Below are 16,330 nucleotides of genomic sequence, written 5' to 3'. Positions count from 1 at the left end.
ATTCAAAGACATCAGACAACTACACTAATGACAAACACAAGCTACTAATGTTATTAAAATATAAAAGAATCCACTTCATAATGTTACTTGAATTAAAGAATGAACTAGTGTTTTATTTGGGGAAAAGTGACATGGGAACTTGCTAAGTACTCAGTAAATATTTGTTGAATAGTGCATATAACAATCTTATTTAGATTCAAGAGATGGAAAAAAATTAAAATGCCAAAGTGTTTTCTTGATTAGACTATATTATAAGTGGCATAGTCTATATGAAGTGGTCTTTCAATAACTTACCTGAAAACCAGGTTTTTTTTGTTTTGTTTTGTTTTAATTTAATTTTTATTTATTTATGATAGTCACAGAGAGAGAGAGAGAGAGGCAGAGACACAGGCAGAGGGAAAAGCAGGCTCCATGCACCGGGAGCCCGACGTGGGATTCGATCCCGGGTCTCCAGGATCGCGCCCTGGGCCAAAGGCAGGCGCCAAACCGCTGCGCCACCCAGGGATCCCCGAAAACCAGGTTTTATATACCTTTCTGCAAATATTAATGTATCGATTTCACCATTGTGTCTGGCATATGATATAGGTCTTAGAGAAATGCTGAGGATGCCTAATAATGAATAGCATACAATAATATCAGGACCAATTTTCTACAAGCAGAAAAGTTCCTGTTTATTCCTTCTTATTCCTTATTCCTTTAAGGCCTGCTATTTGATATTTGTGGAACATTATTAATAGCCTTCAATAGGAAGAATTGTTAGATCATCCTGGCTTTCCTTACAATACTTTCCCATAATACAGATTATCCCTCTTTGCTTCATATAAAGTAGTATCAAATGTTTCTTCAGAACAAAGAGAGAGATTAAATGAATTTCCAGCCGAGTCTATTTTGTGAACTCATTGTATACAGATGTACCACACAACTCTAGGGGAGCACCACTGACATGGAAAAAGGAATACAACTGGAAATCATACCCTCTGAGCTGTGCATCTTGGTGGTCCTGAATGAGCTAAGGTGCAGATATCACCTTCAGTGTAGACAATGACTTTTCTCACAAGACAATGTGCGTAGGAATTGTACCCTGTTAAAGCAATCTCTTCACTGGGACACTCAGTCTCTCTTCTATTAATGTTTTTCAAAATACAGCCTTCCTGGCCTCCTTCCAGTGGAGAAAAAGCAGATTAACAGATAAACAGCAACAATAAAATATTTATGGCATCCTCATGAATCTATTCTAGGGAAAAGGAATTTTTTTCCATCAAGCCATGGAACAACTTTATTCTATAAAGTTCTGAAACTGGAATTCATCGAATTAAATTCACTTGGTCTAATCAATTTTAAAATATTGATAATCTATAATTATATTTGCTCGGTATTACATAGGAGGTTTAGAAAAATATCATGAGCATAGTTTCTGCCTTTAAAGAGTTTCCTGGGAAAATAAGAATTACAAAGTACGTAGAGTGAGTTTCATCGTCAGATCTTTCACTATCAAGACACTTGGGGGAAATTCTCATAGGACACATAAGATAGAATTTTGTATAATCAATTATATCATCTTAACTTGTATCATATATTTTTAAAGTATATTAGAGATATATGAGATAGATATAGATAAACGATAGATAGATGATAGATAGATAGATAGATAGATAGATAGATAGATAGATAGATAGACTGATCCATCTGCTTTGCACAATTCCAGGGAAACAGAATCAATACTAGTAACTACAAATAAATAAATCAGAATCAGTAAAAGTTTCATTTGACACCTACTGTAGTAGGCTGAATAATGGTCCCCAAATATATTGTCATAATCCTCAGAACCTGTAAATATTACCTTATTTGGAAAAAAACATCTTGACAGGATCTTGAAATGGGGAGACTATCCTGGCTTATTTGGATGAGATTTAAGTGTAATCACTTGCATCTACATAAAAAAGAGGCAGAGGGAGAGAAGAATGAGAAAATGGGATGTGAAGACAAAATAGATACTGGAAGATGTTATGCTGCTGAATTGAAAGATGGCGAAAGAGGCATGAGTCAAGGAGTACTACCCTAGAAGCTGGAAAAGGCAAGGAAACATTTTCTCCCTTAAACCCTCTAGAGGGTACACAGCCCTGCTGGTACCTAGATTCTTACCCAGTGAAACAGCTTTGGACTTCTGACCAAAAAGACAGAAGACAACAAGTGTTGGTGAAGATGTGGAAAGTAGGGAATCCTAGTGCGCTGTTGGTGCGAATGGGCAGCCATTATAGAAAATAGTATGAAAATCCGTGAAAAAAATAAAACAAGATCTACCATATGATCCAGCAGCCTCACTTCTGGGTATATATCTAAAGGAAAGGAAACCAGGATCTTTCATAGATACCTGCACTGTCATGTTCATCTGCAGCATTATTCACAAGGGCCAAGCTATGAAAACAACAGGAGCGGCCGTCAATGGATGAATGCATAAGAAGATATGAAGTATATGTAACATGGAATATTGTTTAGCAAGGGGAAAGAGGGAAATCCTGACATTTGTGAAGACATGGAGGGACCTTAAGGGTATTGTCTTAGGTGAAATCAGCCTGACAGAGAAAGTCAGATACTATATGATACTCACTTATATGGGGGATCTAAAGAACTGAACTCACAGAAACAGAGTAGTATGGTGGTTGCCAGGAGCTGGGGTATTGGGGAAATTGGGAGGTGTGGGTCAAAGTGGGTCAACTTCTAGTTGAAAGATGATTAAATTCTGGGGATCTAACGTTCAGCATGATGATTATACTTAACAATAGTACATTGTATACTTCAAAGTTGCTAAAGGAGTAGATCTTAAATGTACTTACCAAAAAAAAAAAAAAAAACATGTTAATTAAGTGAGGTGATGGACCTATGAACTAACTCTATTGCTGTGGTAATTAGCTCACAATATATAACTGTATCAAATCATTACATTGTGCACCTGAAACTCTCACAATGTTTATGTCAATCATATCTCAATAAAGCTGGAAAAAAATAGAGATTCTAAACAGGTTTGTGTATACTTTAAGGTGGAAAGATAAAGATGATCCCAGTCTAATGAAGTCAAGCTATGAAGAGAAGTAGTGGGTTTTAAGAGAAAGATGAATTAACTTAAAACTTGTGTGGTATCGAACTCCAATTAAAAAAAAAATACAAAAAAAAGAGAAACGAAACAAAAATATAAAAGCCGTATAATTTAAAAGAACTCACTTTTTAAGATCTGACATAGGTAATAAAATATAAATGCATTTAGTTACAGTAAAAAAAAAAACTTGTGTGGTATTTATGTTCTAAAGGGTAGAACATAAGTTCTAAGGGGTATCCTGGATTTTTAGAGGCCTTCCTGCTGCTCAAATTTTATCACAATAACACCCCTCAAAAACACCAGCACAACACAAAAAGTTTCTTATCCTTGATATGCAAATGGATCTTCAATCAGTATTCACTCCAAAATAGACTAGCCCTTTAAACAATTCCTACATAGTTTTTCTTGAATTGCCAGTGAAGTTATAATACCTAGTAGCGCAAGACTATTTGTGTTAATTGCCCCTTCTTACATCTAAGCATTGCTGTTAAAACCATTTCACCACCCCCACCCTCACATTCTAAACTGTAATTTCTGGCATTTGTATGTAACTTGTAATCGAGAAATATGCCAGATACAGATTCAGAGGTTGGGATTTACTAGCAGTTTAACTATCTATCCAGGTGCAAACCTAGCAATAGATTTCATCTCTTTTTTTTTTGGGGGGGGGGTCAACTTAGTTGTTTATTTGCCTGTACAACACAACAGAGGGTTGAATTTTAAACTAAATTCAGATCCCTAAACATCCCTTAAGATGTCTTTAAAATGATAGCACTATAATCCAGCATTGGGGGAAAAAATCATACACAGAAAATTGCCTGTCACACACCAGGCAATGTAATCAAAGTTGGTAGAAATTGCCAAATTTCTCAGTATAGAATAAATCTTTTCAAAATCTGGACTTCACAGGGAATGGATTCATACATGATGAAGAACTATGACACAGATGCCAACAGCTATCTCAAAAAAAAGGATTTGGCAGAATTGAGAGAAGGCTATTTAATTTTCAACAATATTTAAATCAATTATAATTAAAAAACAAAACAAAACAAGAATTTAGCCAAATAAGAAGTGCAGACAGAATCATGCTACTGTTTCATACTATTGGAAATCATATATTGAGGATTAAGGATACTTATATAATGAGGTTTACACATATACACATAGTAGAAACGTGGTCACATTGCTCTGATGATTGTCAATTGTCTGAGGTGATTCACAAAAATCTCTTTTACCCTGAAATTGAACTAGGTATAAGCTCAAATTGCAATTGTGACATTTAAGAGGGACAATAGGAATTTGAAAAGATAACATTATTTATTTTTGATTCATTAAAAAGTTCTGTCTTAAACAGAGTACATTATTCAAAAAAGGATTGTGTATAACTAGATGATGTATTGGCTTCACAAAAACATGACCGTAAAATCATGATTAAAAGCTCTAGTTAGATCTCACCAGTGTTTCAAGGATTTAGGACCCATAACTCAGTGGGGTCATTCTAGTGTTGTTAGAAAAATTAGTGAAAGCTTGTCAAAAGAATACAGGTGACAAGAGTCAGGAGTATGACATTCAACCACTGCTCTTCATATTGACAACCTTTAGGAATTAAGTTTTAATTTATTAAAGAATAATGAATTTCCATTAGAGTTATCAATTGATAAGTGGCATTATGATTCTGAATGCTACTCTTGCACCCTGTAGGATACTGAATTTGAGAGGTCTTAGCTTAACTCTTCAAATAATACCATATTTGAAGATACTCTTGGAAAGTTGAGCACATTTACTAAAATATGTACCTTTTCAGAAAAAGGTACACTAAGGTGGTTCCCCCCCTCAATATTTGAAAATTAAACATTGTCCGTAGACTGTATCCATTCCATCTGGCTATTTACGTATCTGAAAAGGAATACTTTTAATCTTTGCACTTTATAAACATGTAAAATATTGAGTTGTGAAAGAAAGAAGCCACACTTTGGAATGACAGCTATTTGGGCCCTTGCAAGACTGTTTCAAATAATCTGCAATAGAGGTTTCATATTAGTTACCATGAACTCTTAAAAAAAGAATTGTTAGAGCATCCATGCTAGTGTGACTAAGAACAAATGATTCACTTGGTTTTTCATATCAAAGAACAGTAACACTTTGTTTGGCTACTTAGTGTCTCATGCTGTTTTACTTTGGCAATATGGTTTCTTTGAAGCTGAGTACCTACTACTTACTGTTGCTCAATTTCCCTTTATCACCAAAAACAAGTGCCCAGGCATGAGGCAAGTCAGATAAGCATCAGCATTCACAATCCATATCCCAATCTCCAATCCCAAAGTTCAACTGAAGCAAAGTGTATGGACAGCAATGCCAGCAGTTCTCTGCTATGCCACAACAACACTGATCAAATGTCTAGTGTTACAGTTTAGGTTGGTATTTCTTGTCCATGAGAACCTTATCATCTCTCTTGGCCCCTCCTCTCCATCCTTTCTATAATAATAATTTCAAAAATCTGTATTTTCCTGAGTAGCTTGAAAAATACCTACAATCTTCAGTAGTAGTCTTATAATCCTCATTTTATACACTGCGAAGCTGCAGAAACATCTTACTTTTCCTGGTGTATGATTCTTCTACCAAAGAGCACTCTGCACAGCCCTTGTATTTTCTTTTTTTTTTTTATTAAATTTTTTTATTTATTTATGATAGTCACAGAGAGAGAGAGAGAGAGAGAGAGAGAGGCAGAGACATAGGCAGAGGGAGAAGCAGGCTCCATGGAGGGAGCCTGATGTGGGACTCTATTCTGGGTCTCCAGGATCACGCCCCGGGCCAAAGGCAGGCGCCAAACCGCTGTGCCACCCAGGGATCCCGCCCTTGTATTTTCTTTTTCCTTTTTTATAAAAATGTTTTTTTTTATCAAAGTAGTAAATATCCATAGGCTTAATAACAGAGATCTATGAAAACTGTTATAAAAAATAAATTTGTGGTTCACACTAATCTGTCATGGCTATTCCCCAGAGGTAGCAAATTTCATATTTACTGTTTGTTCTATGATTTTATCCATATTTCTTATTTTTTAAGTCTTAGATACTATTTACCTAATACTTTAAGATAATTTTTATATATTATTATCTATTAAATTCTATCTACAGATGTTAGGGAGTTTATCTCTTTTAAATTCAAACAGCCACCAGAAACCTCATCTTCTCAATCTAACTATAACAAAAATTTTGGTTATATTATTTTCCATGATGGCCATTAGCATTATCCTTTAATTGTTGACTACTATTTATTAGTATTATGTTATTAATTAGTATTATATTTCCTTTCTTGTATAATTTTTCTCTTCATAATTAATAGTATAGTTATTTTTTATTGGTGAGGATTTTTTATACTTTTCCTTAATTCATCCCCAAACTCTCCCATACAAATAAATATCTCCTTTAATACAGCCAAACACATCAAAATTTCTATTCTTTTTTTTTTTTTTTTTTTCTTAGAGAAAGTTTCACTGGAATCTGCCTGCTCCAATGAGTCATTTCCATTATGTACCTGCTGCATGACTCTCATTTTGGGCATTTCATTGGTGCCGGTCTCCATTTCTCAAATCAACAGTTCTTCACAAATGTTTCACATTCCTTGGCTCTCAGTTCCTATTTAAGACTGAAGCACAAATAATCCCATGCATTGGAGTTCATTAATGGATGATCATTACCCTCTAATGATCAGGCAAAGGTCCATCAGCCTATTTGACTGTGTGTAGATCTTTCCTCTTTCCAGCTTTTCATTTTTCACAGAGAAATTATCCAGTCTCAAAATGACTGCTTCCAGTACGGAAGCAAGGTCAAGAAAGTGGTGCAAAGTACCCTGTTAGGTAAGTAGACTTCCACTAAGCCCTGCTGTTTCTGGGTGTACTGCTCTGTCTCAGTATCTCCAGAGAGGAAATGTAGAGAGTTCTCATCAGTGTTGTCTGACTCTGCAGGATGCATGAGAGGATCTTGGATAAGATCTTTTAAGATAGCCTTTCAAACAGTAGTCTGACTTTCAACCACAGCAGCACCTCTTTGTTATAACCCACTCCCATTCCAGAGATTTTCCCTAACTAAGCCACATCTTGACTATCTTCCTGAAAGCTTTGGTATTAGTTTTCTCATTTCTGCTGAGCTTTACCCACATTTTAGGTTCAAAACCTCTGTTGACAAATATGTCCTATTATCTTCTTAACTCTCTTTTCTTGGGGCGTATGTGTTTATGATTTTTAAAAATCTTTCATTGTTATATTGCCAGAGTTTCCAGGGAACATGGAAATAAAAGCATGTGCTCAGCCCACCTGTTTAACTGGCTCTCTGCTGCTTTTTTAAATCAATTTCTCATTAGTGAAAATTTCCCTCTAACTGTTGTCCTCGGTACATTGCAATGCTCTTCATTTCTTTCTTATTATAAAGCCGTGGAGGTTTCATCTCCTAGGAGATGTGCAGTACTTCTATGCAGTTTCATCGTCTTCAAGACCAGTCACCTGGCTGACTGTTAGGTAGTCTGAGATTAGCAACGTTTCTGCCTCCAGCCATCCAAACGGGAACTTTAGGCAAAGGCAGAAATCATCCTTATATATACGTCCATTGAAAACAATTCTTTCTGTGAGTCTGCAATAGCTTAAAGTTGAGTCCCTCCATAGACTATTTTTTATGGAACTCTTGCTTCCCTAACCCATTCTCTGTTGAGTCTCTGTTGGCACTTGCTTTCTTTCAATAGGCACAAATTTGCACCTTTCTTTTTCTCTTTGAGAATCCTGAGCTGACACTTTTTAGGAATAGGAAGATACTCATAGTACTATAGTGAGCTGCACAAATGTATTAGCTGAAAACATGGCATCAGAATCCCTCCTTGAAATATAATAATCATTGCTGAACAAATCACACTGCTGAAACTATATAGGGAAAGTAGAGATTTCAAGCTCAGATTGTGAGGAAAAAGCAACAGTATAAACTAAACTGCTCTGCATGAGTCAGAGAGGAATTTCTTTTGCACCTGACTAACCAAGGAAATGGAATCCTAGGAGATGGGAAATTTGGGAAAGGAGTCAACAAGACTGTGGTTATTTTGTATTAATTTGAACATAAACAAGGTCATAAACTCTATCCCTGTGTTCTTTGGAAAGGAAAGAAAAATGGAATCAGGAAAAAGCACAAATGGGACTTAAATTACGTTAGTGTTTTATTTCTTAAGGAGAAATCTGAATTAAACATGGCAAAATGGTAGAATATTAGATCATGTAGTAGGCATGAAAGTATTCATGATGTGTCCTCCTTTGCTTTTATGTATGCTTGAAATACCTCATAATTTAAGAAAAGGCAACAAAAAATATGACTAGTACCTCTGAATTGGAAAATCAGATCCATTTTACAACTTAGGGAATCAGGCTTATGGTTGAAAATTTAAAAATGTCAGCCTGATCAGAATTTTCCCAGATCATGAGACCTAGATCTAGGACTCAATCCAACATCTGTCTAAAGTTGACCTTTTATCTGAGAGGCAAATTAAGGAGGAAAAGAATATAGGAAGGTAGAAAAGAAGTAGCAGTCATCTTCTATCATAAAACAAAAAACAGCAGAATTATCAAAGATGAAATAGATATTAAAGAACTAACAAAAAATATAATGTTCCTTTCTTGGTGCATGTTACTCTACACAGGCAGTTTTCCAGACTCTGTTGCATTTGCTTCATCCTCTACTTGACGGTCTACTTTTTTGTTATTTTGTTTTCTATGTCATGCCTTATTTCTTTATCTATTTATTTGCATGTCTTATTTCCTCATTAAGACTATTAAGTTAAAACATTATCAATTATTATCATTTCTGACTTCTCGTCATTAGCACACAATTTTCTAAACTTAATTGGGGTTCAAGGATTTTTTATTATTTTTTTAAACATGGGATCCCTCTCATCATCCCACAGTTCTAGTACCTTATGGAACACACCTTAAAAATGATAAATGAGATAATTCCCTAAGGCACATTCAAGGGCTAATATTAGATGATTCCATCATTTCCTTGAAATATTGCCCCTTCCTGTGCTGGTGGTGGATGTTCTGCTGTAGCTTATTAAACAGCAGATGCTTAGGTATCCTGCTGTCATCCAGGGAGCAGGTTTATTTTGTAGCAAGTGACACTTCCAGATGGTGAACTGGATGCAATCTAGCAAGCTGTTGATGAAAAGGCTCAGGAAGTAGTGTAAGGCATTTGTGGGCAGTCCAAATTTCATTCAAAATTAGATATGAACACCATGTTTTACACATTCAAGTGGTTTGGAGCTTAATGTCAGGGTTCAGCTTTGTCCGTTAAGCTCATAAAGGTCATGCTTCATCATTAAACTCAATACATTTCCTTCATTAGTGTGTTATCTTAGTGCAGATTTTGTAAAGAGTTGTCATTTCTGTCTTACAAATAAAAAATTGCCACATCTAGTATACTAATAGACAAATGACCTTCTCTCTTAGCTAATCCACATGAGCATTTTATCTACTCTGCAAAGCAAGGTGGATTTTTTGGTATGTCTTACTTTTATTTTTGCATATTTTCAAATAAAATGAGTTATTATTAACTTTTTCTCAGATGATTTTTCATTTTATTTTATTTTATTTTTTAAAAAGATTTTATTTATTTCTTCATGATAGTCACACAGAGAGAGACAGAGAGGCAGAGACACAGGCAGAGGGAGAAGTAGGCTCCATGCAGGGAGCCCAACGTGGGATTCGATCCCGGGTCTCCAGGATCGCGCTCCGGGCCAAAGGCAGGAGCCAAACTGCTGTGCCACCCAGGGATCCCATGATTTTTCATTTTAAAATGATCATTCAAGAATGATCATATACAAGGGCATTTAAATTACATAATTTAGGTGTCTTAAGTTGTAGACCTAAAGCAATAGAGAACTTTAAGTAAAGCACAAAAACTCCTAACTGAAGGAAACACTGAATAAGTGAGATCATTACATCATACATAAAACACATAAGAACATATTTTAGAATCTATTTGAGTTATTCTGAAACAAAGTCTGTGGCATTAGTGTAGGTTTCTTCTTCCCTCCTTGCTTCACAGAAAGAATATTCTCTAGTTGTCTCATAGTAATTGCTTTTCTAAATGATTTATATTGCGTTATGCCCAGTTGTATTGTTCTAGTTTTCATAAATCCAGTAGGGTTCAGATAAAAGAAAGTAGCTAATTCGGCTTAAGAATTTACCTTTGTAAATATCATGATTCAGGTATATAATATCATCCACATGCAAAGTGGCTTATTTCCAGATAAATAAGCCATGAAAAGTTAGCTCTGAGTCTACACAGAAGCAAGAGAAAAATGTACAAACTTACTAGAACATCTGTATTAGTTATATATCATCATATAGCAATTTCCTCCAAGTATAGCTGCTAAGCAATGAACGTTTTATTATTTCACAGTTTTTGTCTTTGCTGGTCAGGATTCTGGCCATGGTCCAGTGTGAGCTTTTGGCTTAGAGTCTTACGAGGTTGAAGTCAAAAGTGTTGGGAGTGGCTGAAGCTTCCTCTTAAGGCTCTTGTAGTTATTGTCTGAACATGGCTTCTCTCTGTAGAGTTGCCTCCAGACAAGGCAGCTGCCTTCTCCCAGGGTTAGTGATCCAAGAGAGACTAAGAAACTGTAACCAATAGAAAAGCCAGAAGCTTTTTATGACCTAATCTTGGAATCTCATCATTTCTGCCATATTCTGTTCCTTAAAAAAGAGTCTTAAATCCTGATTGCACTCAGAAAGAATGGATTACATAAGAGCATGGGTCATTGCTCTTGTGTTGGTTCCTATCCAAAACCATAATATGTTTTGGATCTTAAATGACTGAAATAAATACTATTTTGAATGACTTGAAGTGTTTTTAATACATAAGATCCTCTGGAACTCATGGGTGGCTCAGTGGTTTAGCGTCTGCCTTTGGCTCAGGGCATGATCCTGGATTCCCAGGATGGAGTCCCACATTGGGTTCCCTGTGGGGAGCCTGTTTCTTCCTCTGCTTATGTCTCTGTCTCTCTCTCTATCTCTATCGCTCATAAATAAATAAATAAATAAATAAATAAATAACGCATCTTTAAAAAAATACATAAGATCCTGATTGGATGTAATTGAGGAATACAGGTCTTAAGAACAGGAATTTTTTTTTTTAAGATTTTATCTATTTATTCATGAGAGACACAGAGAGAGAGGCAGAGACACAGGCAAAGGGAGAAGAAGGCTCCATGGAGGAAGTCTGACGTGGGACTTGATTCCAGATCCCGGGATCACACCCTGAGCCAAAGGCAGACGCTCAACTGCTGAGCCACCTAGGCGTCCCAAGAACAGGAATTAATACCCAAGGAAGTCTAAAAAACCAAAAGTCTCTTGAGATAATTTTCCATTCTTCTTGTAAGCAAACATAACTGTAATGCTAATAGAGAATTGTCTTCACATAATTCTACACCGGGAAGAGTAGATTGTTCCATCTGTGAGATTTACTTGACTCCAAAGGGAAATATTTATGTATGCGAACATTATATATGGACATAAATCTTTATGGTAAGTTATAGAAATTCTATTTGATAAAGTGCCTTTGTAATTGTCCATTACTTTTAATGCACAGAAGCAAAATAAACTTAATTATTCTAACAGTGTGAGAGACTAAAGCCTTTTTTGAACAGATGTTTTATATTTCATTATTGAATGTATTGTTCCTAACAATTTAATGATTTACATCAGTATTATCTTATTATACTTAATTTTATTTATGGAAGAAAAAGACATTTTTTGTTGTTGTTGAACAAGGAACAATGATAAAATAGGAGATTTTAACCTACTTCTGATACATAAAATATCAACAACGAGCTGACGATCAGAAAGATACCCCTCTTTTCCTCCCTTTGATCATATTTTCTCTATTAGTTTTCAAATTTCCACTGAAACTAGAATTTACATTTTATGCCATTCAAAGGGATTAATATAAAGCCATCCACATGCAAGAGAAACTTCAGGTCATTTATTAATTCTTATATTTCAGTTAATAAAATCTATGCTATGAAAGAATTCTAAATATTAATTCATAAGAAATATGTAGAAAATATTAGTTGCTTTACAAAGTCATTTTCCAAAATCAATACAGCCTCCCACATTAGATTGACACTCGCCCCTTTTCAAGTAATCCTAATTACCATCACATATCTAAACATTGGAAAAGTAACCTATTTCAGATCAATATTTCACGATAGATACTTTTAATGATAGCAATCCATATCGCACAGCTTTTGTTTGTTAAGCTGACACAGAAAATTAGCTCTGCTTTTTCTTGCTTATGATTTGCACTTGCACATGAACCAGATGGCAATACGAATCAGATGAAAGAATAATAAGCATAAGCTAGAGAAATCGAGATTGGTTGAAACAACAGATCATTTCAAAGATATAAAAACTCTGATGGTTAAATCTTTTTCCTTTTGCTCCTTGCATGAGCTGTCTAATGCATTTATTTCCATCTACTTTTATTGGAGAATCTGTCCATTAAATTAAACCACGGAAATGCAGGGCAGATGAGTCTTCGTTCGGGGAACTAATAAGCCTACAAAGTCACGAGCAGTACATCAGATGAGCTGTACTTTTTCACCTTTCTTACACACCTGGGAGGCATTATACAATTTTTCCTCTGAAAGGGACTTTTTTCCTTGTGCAGAGGAAATACTTTTCTTACACAGTCTCTAAATAATGAGCCACTTTAAGGTAACTCTGTGTGGAGAGACTTGCGTAACAGAAGTACATCACAGGATGTTTGCCATATGAAACCCAAGCTTATTACTTTGATGTACCAAATGATGCCACAACTCAAAAATTCCTAAAGCTCTATCTGTTTGGCATGCAATGAAGTAAGTGACAAGTAAAGATGTTCTAATACAGCCCTGCTGTCTCCATGTCAAGGCCTGCATGAAACAGAAACCTGCTTCTCATGAAAAAAAAAAAATCTAGTGAGGTACTTGCATGAGTGTGGATCCTTGTGAGATTACTGCATGTAATCTTACTGCATGAGAGGTTAGCTTTAACAGCACATTAAATGCAGTTAATAAGATAACTATTCTGACAATGGATAAAAAGAACCTCTAAGAGGTTGAGCTAGTGGGTAAAGAGGGTAAGAGATGAAAATTTAAGAGAACACCAGCTTCTCAAAGCAAATGAGTACTTAATGAAGTAAGTTGAGATTATTTTTTTTTTAAGATTTGATTTTTAAATAATCTTTACACCCAATGTGGGGCTCGAACTCACAACCCTGAGATCAGGAGTCACATGTTCTACTGACTTAGCCAGCCAGGTGCCCCCATAAGCTGATATTTAAATATGCATAATACAGCCTATCTGCATTTATCAAATACTGATACCATACAAGTGGGAGAATTATGTGGAAATCTTTTAAAGTATTTTTTCATTATCTTCAAATTGTTCAAATGTACATTTTGATAAATTAGCTATTTATTTCAAATGAAAAAATCATCTCAATTCTGGGAGTCAGAAGAAATGTGTGTGTGTGTTAAAAAATAAACATTTTCAGGTAAGAGCTAAGAAATTGGAATTGCTAAAATGCCATTTGCTAACAATACCTGATTTTTGTGGTACTGTTTGAATTGATGACTTCACACGATTATATGAAATGATTCTAATATTTTTCAGTAAGTTTAAGTGAATAAATAAAGCAAGTTGAAATAACTAAAGGGGCAGGGTAAGGTATGCACGAATATTTCACCAGCTATTGTTGGTGTCTTTTGTGCAAATTGTAGGTTAAATTCTGACAGGCTGGAGAAAGAAAGCCAATAGGAAATTGAACTCATGCAACTTTAGTCTCTATATTTTCAACTTCAGATAACATTTCTTATATGAGAACTGACTTCTATTTATACTTTTAATAATGATCATTTTAAAGCACCTATGAAAAAGTAATATTGATGAATATCATCCTGAATTGAGAAAAAGGGTTGAATGGAGTCAACATACACTTGATAGAATTAAAGATCTGTATTTTTCCAAAAGTAATTAGCTTAAAAAAAATTTCAAAATTCTGTTAATGAGAATAGGTTAAAAATTGAAATTTGTTCCCCAGAAACAAATAGAACTCAATGGTCCTTAGCATCCTGAGTTTAGTGTGAAGTAGGTAAAAATAAAAACCTCTGTTATTCATTTTTAAATTTTTTAAATATTTTATTTATTTATTCATGAGAGACACAGAGAGAGAGGCAGAGACACAGGCAGAGGGAGAAGCAGGCTCCCTGCGGTTAGCCCGATGTGGGACTCAATCCCAGGACCCTGGGATCACAACCTAAGCCAAAGGCAGAAGCTCAACCACTAAGCCACCCAGGTGCCCCATCAGTTTTTAACGTTTTTGAAGTCACAGCTTTAATAATGAAAATTTTGGAAGTGTCATTTTACCTGTCAGTTTGTAAGGCAAAATTGAACGCTGTTTGGATTATGTTAATAATTGGCCCAGTCTCACATAATAATCCATTCACTGCCTGCACTTTCTAAATTTTGGTCAGTATGACATATAGGTGCAATGTCCTTGGGAAATATAGGACCAAAATGGGGAAGAAGGAACTACCTGAATAGCATCCCAGACCTTTCAGTAAATTACCACATGTAGAGAAATAAATGGTGGTATGGAAGTTTAATCACTGGCTGCTGAAGAGTGAGTAATATATTTACTTATTCACCAATTCCACTTCCAAAGAACACGTGGGGTATGTTTTGAGGCATGTATCACCTGTCAGTGTGCTTCAGAAAATAGATAAACTGGTGGGGAGTTTATAAAATGAAAGCACAACAAAGAACAGAACAAATCTAACCAACTGCTTTAATGGAGTTCAATTCTTCTATTTCAATGAAGATATTTTGAATTTCTTAAAGTTGATAATGTCATTTAAGAGTTTTTTTCTTCCACTTAAAAAAAAAAAAAAAAGTGAAGTAGTCACATGGCCATAGCTACAGCCTTAATATTTAAGGACTCACAGATGTATCCAGTAAGTGAGATAGAGGAATTGATTGATTTGTATTTATGGATATCTCCAAATCCCAAATCACTCAGAACAGAATGTAGCAGTGGCAGGAAAGTTGTTCTGAATTTCAAAACTTCTACATAACTGCTATCTTTTCTTCTTCTAATAGTGTTTGTATATGTTACTTAGGCCTAATACATTTCATTGAAAATTAGCATATTATTTTTATTTATTTTTTATTTTATTTTATTTTATTTTATTTTTTTTTTGCCTCACTGAGAGAAAACAAATCTTTGGACAAAGCTCTCTGTTGTTATTTTGTCCCAATAAAAATCATGAAAAAAGGTGCCTAGTATGAAGCCTCTTTATATATGAAAAGATAAATAACTACATTTGTATAAAAATTAAACTGCTAACATATTAATTGCTGTATAAGGTCAGCTATTATAAAAAACAAAATTAAAAACACAGTGTTATACATGGAAAGAGTATATATATTTTCTCTCTCATCATAGTCTGGAGATTAGTGGCAGGTTCAGATGATTCTGCTCCAGGAAGTAAACCAAGTTCCAGTTTCATTTCACATTTCTGCTTTGCCATTGCCAACGTGTTATTCTCTTCTGTATTGTTGAGTGAAAGTCAACGCTCTTCTATACTGTGGCCTGTGGAGAGAGAAAAGGCCATTCAAATAAATTTCATTTAACAAGTGAGTTGGATGTTCACTCATTCTCACATTCTACTGAAGAAAAAAATGTTATAACTAACTGCAAGAGAGATTGGAAAATGTCTCAACAGTCATGTGCTCAGCAAAAATCTACTGTAATAGAAGAATGGATTTGGAGCAGTGGTGAATAAGTGGACCCAAATGCATGGGTCCTTCCTTATTCCCATATGCAGTTCATTCCACAATTTATCACATCTGGCTCAGTTTAGAATGTCTTAGTGAAGCCTAGTCATCTCCATTAAGCCTAAATATGACACTTTGCAACCTGATAATCTATAAACTAATAGAAAATTTGTATGTAGTACTAATTTGTACTTGTACAAACTTGTATCTGTACTAATAGAAAATGTAGTAGTATGATCTATCAGTCTACTATATGCAAATAACTGGCTTTGGTAACCCAGACATTTGGTTTGGTTTCGTTAGCAATAAAATTCTCTCAAAAAACTTGAGATTGTCATCTTTGTTTCAGTCATTTTTTTTGGTTGTTTTTGTTTTTGTTTTTGTTTTTT

General features: G+C 34.9%; 1 long non-coding RNA gene across 1 annotated transcript in view; it reads right to left on the bottom strand.

Moving 5' to 3' along the window:
• The window catches only part of LOC111091645, a 54,469-nt gene extending 43,744 nt beyond the window's left edge, over positions 1 to 10,725 (bottom strand). Inside the window, exon 1 of the long non-coding RNA XR_005376358.1 lies at positions 10,441 to 10,725. This is a non-coding gene — a long non-coding RNA (uncharacterized LOC111091645). The remainder of the gene's footprint in view (positions 1 to 10,440) is intronic.
• Positions 10,726 to 16,330: the final 5,605 nt, after the last annotated feature.

The sequence above is a fragment of the Canis lupus genome, chromosome 22, assembly GCF_011100685.1.
Source record: "Canis lupus familiaris isolate Mischka breed German Shepherd chromosome 22, alternate assembly UU_Cfam_GSD_1.0, whole genome shotgun sequence".
Lineage (NCBI taxonomy): Eukaryota > Metazoa > Chordata > Mammalia > Carnivora > Canidae > Canis > Canis lupus.
The sequence above is the reverse complement of the archived record's forward strand: the minus strand, read 5'-3'. Positions and strand labels throughout refer to the sequence as shown.